Here is a 6,031-nt window from a genome sequence, read left to right as displayed (position 1 = left end):
AGGGCAGAGGGACAGAGCAGGAAAGGGATGGAGCTTAAGGAGACAGGGAGTGCAGGAGGAAAAAGAGCAACAAGCAGCAGCAGAGAGGGACAGAGAGGGGATTGGAAGGGCAGAAAGGAGGATGGGGGGATACACAGACACGGGCAGGGAGAGGGAGTGGGACAGGGGGCACAGAGACAGAAAAGGCAGCAGGAGAGTGAAGTGACAGAGAAATGGGACAGGGATTAGGACAGAGAGACAAGGGAAAGGAGAGAGAAAGGGAGAGACAGGGGCAGAAGGCAGGGACAGAGAAGAGAAGGAAGGAAAAGCATCCAGAGAGAGCGAGGAACAGAGGGATGTGGATCAGCAGAGGGAGGCACAGGAGGGCGGAACAGCGATGGGCTGAGAGAGTCAGAGGAAGAGCTAAAAGGGGATGGGGAGCAGGATGGAGGCCTGGAGAGAAGAGAGAAGCTCCAGCCAGCTGAGCAAGAGAGATGAGCAGGAAAGTGGGGACAGGCTGTGGGGGAGAGAGGAAAAATAAGGCCAGGAATCACAACATGGTGATAGAAAAAGGCAAAGGACAGGGAGCAGGAGAGGAGAAAACATAGCAACAGCATGTAGGACACACAGGGAGGGGTTAGAAAATATAGACAAGGAGTCCTACAGAGAAAGAGAAAGATAAAACAGTGGTGAGGTAAAGACAGAGAGGGAGGAGGTAACAGATGAGGGCAGGGAGCCAGAACCGATGGGGAGGGACCAAAGCTAGCAATTATGGACAAGTGCCCTCATTCCTTGACCAGTGCCCAGGAGCTGCATTAGCAGGAGCCTCCAGAAATGTGCTGCCTGCAAAAGGCCTGTCCTGGGCCCAGCCCTGCACCCTGAGAGTGCTGCCGACCAGCACCTTGTCCAGTGGCCAGCCCTGGGGAAGGGAAATCACCCAGCCAGGCTTTGCTTTTGTGTGGTGGTTTTACTTTCAAAAAGCAAATGTCTATGTTCTGAATACCACCTGCAAGGGAGAAGGAAGCAGGCTTCCCAGGGGGGACACCTTTAAAGGCTGAACCTGTTCAATAGCTGCACACAGCCCCGCTCACTCCTGCTGCCTTCACTCCACAGCAGCTACAGGCTGATTCCTGGGTGCTCCCAGCAGTGGCAGCACCAGGCAGCTCAAAAACCCACCCTGCCTGCCAAAAACGGAGAGCAGCTGAGTTCTGGGCAAGCTCTCCTCTTTCCAGGCCTGATGGTTCCAGACTCACCCATCAAGAGATGTCTCAGGACCATGCCAGGGCTGATGGAGCTGTTTTTGTGATCCCATGAGAGGGCTGGGCAGAGGAGCAGGTTCCCAGGTGCCACAGCCAGGTACATGGGCAGGGTGTCAGGGCCACCCCTGCCTGGTGTCCCCAGCCAAGCCCCAGCTGGTGCCAGCCCCGAGGCTCAGGAGCGTTTCTGCGGCTGCTGCATCCTGACGGGCCCCGGCTGGGACCCACCAACTCCTCGGGGCTGGGAGAAGAATCCTCGTGGGAGGAGTGAAAGCCACCAGCATCACAGAAGGAAGTGTCATTACAGCATTGTGCTCCTTGTGGAGGTTTCAGGGTGGTCGCCTGTTCTATGAGCTTACAGGGCTTTCAGGCTGTATCTTTCCTGTCAAAGCTGCTGTGCATTTGTGTCGGCATGGGGCAGATGTTAATGTACCTGTCCCAAAGCAGACTTGCATTTCGGCCTGCTGGGACATGGGGTTCCAACTGCAACAAGGGCAACTTTTAAGATGCTTGTCTTGGGCTTGGCTCTGGGGGTTGTTTTTTCTGAGACCCAAGTTGCAGATGCTGTTCCCTCTACGCTGAGAGGTTCCTTATTCTCTGTGTTTGCTGTTACTGCTTTTAGAGCAAAGACAAACACCCAATGTAGCGTAAACATCTGATTTGTTCCCATCTCAGAAGAGTCTGATTCTCAGTGTTTGACTATTTCTTGCATTCTGAAACCTCCAACTGGGGGTTTTGTGTCCAAGTGATAGAGGAAAGAGCAAAAACATGTCAACAACAACTTCATTTGTAAGCAACTGCTCTTCTTTTCCTAATGACAATGTCCATTCCAGGCTGGAGAAAAAGAGCAATACCCTGCAGGGCATTGCCTGTGGTGTGGAGTGGGATGAAGGGATAGTTAATCCTTCCCCAAGGTGAAGCTCTGGAAGCAGTTGATCACATCAGCAAATGCAATGAGTTCTCTTTCCAAGTCTGTTTTTCTCCTAAGCTGACTCTGTGCTCCAGGTTGAATTCTGTATCCCTGAGCTTTATGGAGGGGAGAGAATCAGGTGTCTTGGTTACAGTGACAGCTATTCCACTGCACTGCTGGCTCCAGGAGTGTTGCTGCCATGGATGCATTTGTACAGTCCAGTTCTGTCTCAGCCACACGAGCATTGTTGGCATGGTCATGTTTTCCAGCTCCCTTAAAGAGGTGTCTCTCCCCCACAATTAGTACATGTCCTTGGCTTGTGGTTCTGCTGTGTCTTTCTAATGTTTGTTCTCAATCAATAGACTGAGGAGTCAGAGTGTGTCTCAGACCAACAGCATTCTGGCAGCCATCTGCAAGCAAAAACCCCTGAATTGCCATCTCTCTGCCTGTAAACTTTGGGCACATGACTCCAGCAGCTGTGGCAGTGCTTTCCAGCAGTCCCTGGTCAGGAGCCCCTCTCCTGGTATGGAAATGCTGCCTGAAAGGGAGAGGACTTTTGTTTCTTCTTCTAGAGGTCCAGCTGAGCCAGTGAGTGGTACATCAAAAGCTGTAAGTAAAGACACAATCTCCCACTGTTTTTGTACACACTGCAGTTAGTTCTGAACACTGCAGCCTTGTATTAATCTTCCAAACATTGACTTAATGTGTCTTCCAGTAAAACCTTGTACATGTTGTAAACACAGTGTGTGTGATTGGGAGCAGTACAAACTGTGTGCTGCCATCACTTGCACGGCTCTGATGTGACCCTTGGTGTCTGGGCCTAGTGATGCTCTGTATTTCCTAGGAATGTGCCAGGACATGGGCTGTAGGACCTGGACAGGTGACCTGTGATGGTTTGGAGGTCATGTAGGTTTAAGGGGATGGACAGTTGAGCATGGTGCTGTGTTCTACCTCTGTGTGTAACAGGTATGTTTACACAGGTTGTGATGGGCTTTCATTTAGAATCAGAGAATCAGAGAATTGTTGTGCTTAGAAAAGACCTTGAAGATCATTGAGTCACACCCCTCACCTCACACTGCCAGGCTCATCACTAAACTACCCCCTGTTCCTCAGCACCTCCTCTGTGTGTCTTTTGAACGTCTCCAGGGATGGGACTCCACCAGCTCCCTGGGCAGCCCGTTCCAATGCTTAATAACCCTCTCAGGGAAAAAAGTTCTTCTTAATGGCCAATCTAAACTTACCCTGGAAGAATTTTGAAGCTATTTCCTCATGGCCTGTCATTTATTCCTAGAGAGACCAACTCCTGCCTCACTGCAGCTCCCCTTCAGGCAGTTGTACAGAGTGCTCATGTCTCCTGTCAGCCTCCTCTTCTCTAGGCTGAACATCCCCAGCTCCATCAGTCTCTCCCCATCAGACTTGTTGTCCAGACCCTTCAGCAGCTTTGTTGCCCATCTCTGGACACACTCCAGCACCCCGATGTCCTTCTTGTAGCGAGGGGCCTAGAACTGGGCACAGTATTGGAGGTGCAGCCTTCCTGCCCTGGTGCTGCTGACCACGATTGCTGGTCCAAGCTAGGAAGCCATTGGCCACCTGGGCACACTGCTGGCTCTTACTGAGAGGGCTGTCAAATAACCCCCCGAGGGCCTTTCCCTTTGAGCAGCTTTTCAGCCCCTGGGCCCATTGCTCCAGCCTGTCCTGGTCCCTCTAAAGAGCCTTCCTGCCCCCAAGCAGGTCCCTGCTCCTGCCCAGCTTGGTGTCATCAGCACTGAGGGTGGGTCTCTGAAGGGCTCTGACACTCCACATTCAGACACTTGCTCACAAACTGACTGACAGCTTTTTCTGTGCTGACTTTGCTTTCAGAATACACAGATGAGAATGCCTTGATCCCTACGGGCTCATCAGTTATAGTCAGAAGAATCCCGCCTGCAGGAGTTAAAGCCACCAGCCAAACGTCTGCTCTGTGAGTATCCAAGAAACATCACGTTCTTTGGGAGGGTTTCAGTATGTTCACCTTTCTTCCTGGGCGTTGGTTTGCAGAGCCATTCAGATGGTACCTTTCTGGTTGCAGCTGCTCCTAGCTTTTGTTACCATGGGGTAGATGTTAATGTATCTGACCCAAAGCAGAGTTGCAATTATAGGCCTGCTGAGACATAGGGTTCAAACCACAGCAATGGGAACCTTTCAGCTGATGCCCCTGGGCTTGTTCTTGTTGGTTCTCAAGACAGCAGCCTGATGAGTTGCAGCGTGTCACTTGTGGCCAGCAGCACGCAGACACCGATCAGTCAGCGAGTGGAATCTCACTCACTGATTCTTCCCCTCAAGTAACTCACATTTCCAAATGTCCAGTCGACCCCTGCTCTTGCTCAGAAAGTCAAGTCCCGTCTCTGGTTCCCGTTTGCAGTACCAGGGATGTACAGATCGCCTCAAGTTGTCTTCCTGTGTTGGTGGCTGATTGCTTAAGAGCACACAAGTGCAGCACAGCCTTCACCCTTGTGATCCTCAGGCAGCAGAGACAAAATACCTGCAGAGTTGCTCTTGCACTGTTCTGCTCTCGACCCGTCAGTCTCAGAGCAAAGGAGAAATGGGGCTTTGGGGGGTTTTAGCTGCAGTGAATGCAGCGAGAGAGAGCAGTTGATGTGCACAGATGCATTTCCACGCTCACTGGGCTCTCAGAACACAAGGCTTTGATGTTCAGGCTTGAGACTCTGTTTTCCCTGCTTTGTGCTGGAGGCAGGTGCTTTGGTTTAAGTTCTGATCCCTTTTATTTCTTCTTCTAGCAATCAAACTGAGCCAGTGAGCAGAACACCAGAAGTGGTAAGGAAAATCACAATCTCCTACCTTTTCTGTACATGGCACTGAGTTCTAACCACTCCAGCCTTGTATGAATGGTCCAAAGATTGACTTGGTGTGTTTTCCATTAAAACTGCTGTAAGCACAGTGTGTTTGACTCAGCAGAGCCCAAACTGCCTGTTGCCATCACTTGCACAGCTGTACGGTGAACCTCTGATGTGTGTGTGTGTGCCCAGTGGTGCGCTGTGTTTCCTTTGAAGTTGCCAGAAGGTTTCCTGTGGGACCTGGTGTTGCAGAGCTGGGCTGTGCTGGCTTTGGGGCCGTGGGACCTGGTGTTGCAGAGCTGGGCTGTGCTGGCTTTGGGGCCGTGGGACCTGGTGTTGCAAAGCTGGGCTGGGCTGGCTTTGGGGCTGTGTCGGTTCCAGGTTTGCACAACTGAACGTGCTGCTGTGTTCTACATCTCTCTGTGGCCGGCAGGAGGGATGTTTGTACAGGGTGTTGTGTGCTTGCTGTTTCTTGCAGTTCACATTGTTTGGTGTGTAGCTTTTGCCATTTTCACATTGTATCAGGTAGCTTTTTGTTTTGTTTTAAACAGTTTGGGGTTTTTCTGCCCAATGGCTTTTGAAAAAGTAACCCCAAACCACTGCAGAACCACTGCTGGGACACTTGGTCCTGTTCCTCACCTTCTGCGGGGTTCGGGCCAACACCAAACCCAGCCTATGACCCACATTTTGAGGAGAGATTGCCCCTGGATGGTTGGATCAGGTCACTTGAAAAGCTGTTAGGATGGCTGAGTCTAGGAACTCATGAGCTCTGGCTCTGTATTCTGTGAAGAACACAGGCTGGGATCCTCATGGAATGGTAAAGAGTCAAGTTAAGATGGAATACTTTAGGTGTGTGGCTCTCAATTCTGCCCTGACCCCCTGGCAGAGCAGAGGTGGGATTCATGCTGTGGATTTCTAGCTGTCAAGAAAGGATTTTACTAGTCTGAGAGGGTGAGTTTTCCTTTCCCCATCTTTGACGTTTTCCTTTTTCTTTCCCCACTGTCCCTGCAGGGCAGCTTTTGCTAGAAAAAAAGGATGAAAAACCTCCCTTC

The sequence above is a fragment of the Colius striatus genome, chromosome 25 (genome assembly GCF_028858725.1).
Source record: "Colius striatus isolate bColStr4 chromosome 25, bColStr4.1.hap1, whole genome shotgun sequence".
Classification (NCBI taxonomy): Eukaryota; Metazoa; Chordata; class Aves; order Coliiformes; family Coliidae; genus Colius; species Colius striatus.
This window is presented reverse-complemented; position numbering follows the sequence as displayed.